This window comes from Myotis davidii, unplaced genomic scaffold, assembly GCF_000327345.1.
Source record: "Myotis davidii unplaced genomic scaffold, ASM32734v1 scaffold679, whole genome shotgun sequence".
NCBI lineage: Eukaryota > Metazoa > Chordata > Mammalia > Chiroptera > Vespertilionidae > Myotis > Myotis davidii.
This window is the reverse complement of record NW_006290023.1, coordinates 507,442-511,887: the sequence shown is the minus strand read 5'-3', so window position 1 is coordinate 511,887 and position 4,446 is coordinate 507,442.

The window sequence follows — 4,446 nt, the reverse complement described above, 5'->3', positions numbered from 1 at the left end:
TTTTTGTTGTTGTTGTTGTTCTCAATGTCATTTATTTCTGCTCTGATCTTTATTATCTCCTTCCTTGTGCTCACTCTGGGCTTTTCTTGTTGCTCCCTTTCTAATTCTTTAAGTTGTAGAGTTAGATGATTTATTATCTTTATTTTTTGTTTTTTGAGGTAGGCCTGTAGGGCTATAAACTTCCCTCTCAGGACTGCTTTCACTGTGTCTCATAGATTTTGGATTGTTGTGTTTTCATTGTCATTTGTTTCCAGGATGTTTTAAATTTTTTCTTTGATCTTTTTGGTAACCCAATCATTGTTTAAATGCATGCTATTCAGGTTCCAAGTTTTTAAATTTTTTGATTATTTTTATTGTAGATTATTGCTAATATTATGCCATTGTGGTCTGAGAAGATGCTTGATATGATTTCAATCTTCTTGAATTTGAAGAGACTTTGCCTGTGACCCAATATGTGGTCTATTTTTAAAAATGTCCCATGTGCACTTGAGAAGAATGTATATTCTGCATCTTTGTTGTGAAATGTTCTAAAGATATCAGTTAAGTCCATCTGATCTAGTGAATCATTTAGGATTGTTGTTTCTTTGATGATTTTTTCTAGAGGATTTATCCAGTGATGTCAGTGGGGTATTACAGTCCCCTACTCTGATTGTATTATTGCCGACCTCTCCGTTGATATCTTCTAGGAGTTTTTTCATGAGTTTGGAGCATTGGGTGCATATGTTTACCAGGATTATATCCTCTTGTTGTATTGATCCCTTTAGTATTATAATGTGATCTTCCTTATCTCTTGTTATGGCTTTCACTTTGAGGTCTATTTTGTCAGATATAAGTATTGCTACTCCATTTTTTTTTCATTTCCATTTGCCTGAAAGATATTTTTCCATCCTTTCACTTTCAGTCTGTTTGAGTCCTTGTTCTGAGGTGTGTCTCTTGTAGATGCCATATATATGGATCATGGTTTTTTTATTCATTCAGCTACTTGATGTCTTTTGATTGGAGAACTTAGTCCATTTATGTTTAAAGTTATTATTGATAGGTACTTATTTGTAGCCATTTTCATTTTTTGTGCCTGTGTTCCTTCTTCCCTTTTTATTTCTTCTTTTTACACCAGTTCCTTTAGCATTGTTTGCATTGCTGGCTTGGTTGTGATAAACTTCCTTAGCCCTTTTTTTCTGTGAAGCTCCTGATTTCCCCTTCAATTTTGAATGATAGCCTTGCTGGATAGAGTAGTCTTGGATTCAGTTCCATAATGTGGGTCTTTTTGGGTTCATCTTGTTTAGGACTCTCTGTGCTTGTGTGACTTTTTCCTTCCCCACATCAGGGAAGTTTTCTGACATTATTTCTTCAAATAGGTTTTCAAAACCTTGTTTCTCTTCCTGTCGTTCTGGCACCCCTATTATTCGTTTGTTGCTTCATTTAATGTTGTCCCAAAGCTCCCTTAGGCTCTCCTCCTGTCTTTTAATTTTTTTCTCCAATTGAAGTTCACATTCGGTGTGTTTTGCGTCCCTGTATTTTAATTCACTATTCAGTCCTCTGCTTCTCCTAGTCTACTGTTGAAACTTTCTATGTGTTTTTTTATTGCAGCTATATCACTCTTTATTTCTTCTTGATTCTTCCAGAAGTTGTTGATTTTTTTCATTCATCTGCATTATGAACTGTATCCCCTTATTCTGAATTATTTTTCTGACATATTGCATGCCTCTATTTCACTTAGCTGTTTGGGGTGGGTTTTTTTGGTGATTCCTCCTTTTCTTTCCTTTGGGGGTTTCTTTGTCTACCCATTTTTGCTCTCACCAAAGGATCTAGGTGCGAGTCGTCTGGGAGCTGCTCCTCAGGCAGCAGCTGCTTCTTGGGTGGTCAGGGCAGTGGATGCTTCTCATTTGGCGGCGGCTCCCCTGGTGAGCACTGCTCACAGCATTGGTGTCTCCTCTGGCTAGCAGGGGCATGCTGCTCATGCATGCACCTCAGATGCGGGCATACTGCTCGTGAGGCTGCTGCTTCTCAGAAATTGCAGGCTGCTTGCAGCTGCTGCTCTTCAGAAGGGGGCAGGTTGCTCACAGGTCTGCTGCTCCTCATACGGGAGTGGCCTGCTGATGTGGCTGCCACTCCTTGGATGGGGGTGGGTTGCTCGTGAGGCTGCTGCGCCTTGGGGGCGGGCAGCACAGCTGTTGCTCCTCGATGAGGGCAGGCTGCTCATGGGGCTGCTCTTCTTTGGACGGGGTCAGACTGCTCCTGCAGCTGCTGCTCCTCCAATGGGGGCTGGCTGCTTGTGTGGCTGCTGCTACTCAGACAGGGGCATGGACATGAGTCTGCTGCTCCTCATACTGGGGTGGGCTGCTCATGAGGCTGCTGCTCCTCGGATGGGGGCAGGCTGCTCACATAATCACAGTTACCTGGGTTAAAGAGTTGGGCCGGCCAGAGGCGAGCACACTTTGGAACTCACAGGTGCCCACGCCTGGGGTGGCTGACATCTCAGTAACCATGGGACCACATCTGAGGCAGCAGGTCCCTGGCAGGGGTGGCTTTAGAGTCCCGAGTGTTATCTGAGGGCACTCTGGGTGGAGGTGAGGCTGGGATCCCAGTCACAGCAGCTCTCCCCTTCAAAAAGGTGCAGCCTCTGAGGAAGAGCCGGCTGCTCCAGGACTGTTTGCTATAGTAGCAGAGGCTGCCTGGTAAGGTGAGCCCAGTCAGCCTGCCTCCAAAATTCCTTCAGGATCTTACTTTGACACACACACACACACACACACACACACCCACACACACCACATGTCCACACACTCCTCTCTTGCTCCCTCACTCACTCACACTCTCTCTTTCATTGCCATCTTCTTCCTGCCTCTGTAGTTGGGTCTGGAGTGTTATTAACTCGTTCATGGATGGGGTATCCTTTCTGGGGGTCTGGTTATGTGACTCGCTTTCTACCACATTGGCCAAACAGGATAAAATTCACCTCAACAAGGCACAACACAGAGAGAACAAAACACAAATGTACTCACAACACTGATAACTCCAATATAAGTGACCACCAGAGAAAAGAGAATTAGGAGAGAGAAAAGAGAAAACAAATGATATCAAAGAGAGAAAAAATGGTCTTAGAGAAAAGAGAAAGAGGGGAAAAGGAGCTGATCAACATTTCTCTCTCATCTCAATGTTTCTAACTCTCTATCCCTCTCCCTTCCTCTCTGTGAAAAAATCAATAAAATATATATTTTTTAAAAAAGCAGAAGAGTCAGAGAGATGAGGCAGAAGAGGAGGTAAGAGAGATCCAAAGAATAATAATTAGTAGTAGTAGTAGTAATAATAATAATAATAATTTAAAAATAATTTTAAAAATAGGATAAAATTTTAAAAATTAGAATGATGAAAAATAGTGCAAAAAAGAGAAAGTAAACAAATGAAAAAAGGTAAATAAAGAAAACAGAAAAAGTATAAAATATATATATATATATATATGGAAAAAACACCATAGAACAAACAAATAAACCAAAATATACAAACCCTTCAGTGAACAAAAGCTGTGCCATGCCAGCACAGCCAAGGGTGAACCTGAGGAGGGGCAGTGAAAGATTAAAGAAGACAGACAAAGAGAATATAACTGGGGCTCGGTGAGTCTCCTGTGCCTGGATGAGGACACAGAAAAAGATCCAGCCTGCAAGCTGATGCTTTATTTTATAGTCTGATTAAAACAAGGGTAGATTAGCATGTATACAAATGTTCTTGTTTTAGCAACACTTGCTTGTGGGCTCTCAGGGACTATTCAGATTTTTTTTAATATATCCTTTGTACCGCTCAAGGTGTAGTCTGGGTGTGGCTATATTGGTTGCCTAGAGACTGTAGGGAGGGCCTCTTTCTTCAGGAGAAAATGGCTGCCTAAATCTAGGACATCAGGGATGACTCAGTGCCATACTCACAGCCCCCTCTCCCAGACCTTCTCCTCTCCCCAGACTCTACTAGTCCGCACCTGCACCTGCACCTCAGCCACAGGTGATTGTCTGAATTTAAAAGGTCCTATAAATTCAGTTCAGTGAACAAAAGCTGTGCCATGCCAGCACAGCCAAGGGTGAACCTGAGGAGGGGCAGTGAAAGATTAAAGAAGACAGACAAAGAGAATATAACTGTGGCTCGGTGAGTCTTCTGGGCCTGGATGAGGACACAGAAAAAGATCCAGCCTGCAAGCTGATGCTTTATTTTATAGTCTGATTAAAACAAGGGTAGATTAGCATGTATACAAATGTTCTTGTTTTAGCAACACTTGCTTCACCTCCCACAGCCCATTGGCTACTTAGGAAGGAATTAGGGAGGGCTACAATGTCAGGTTTAATTATGCTAGGAGAGCTCTGCCCTCCAGGCTGGGACTTGTTTGAGGCCCTGCCACAGGTCAGTCCAAGGCTTAATCCTATAGCCGCTTCCTACAGACTACCTTCCCAAGGTTTAAATTTTAAG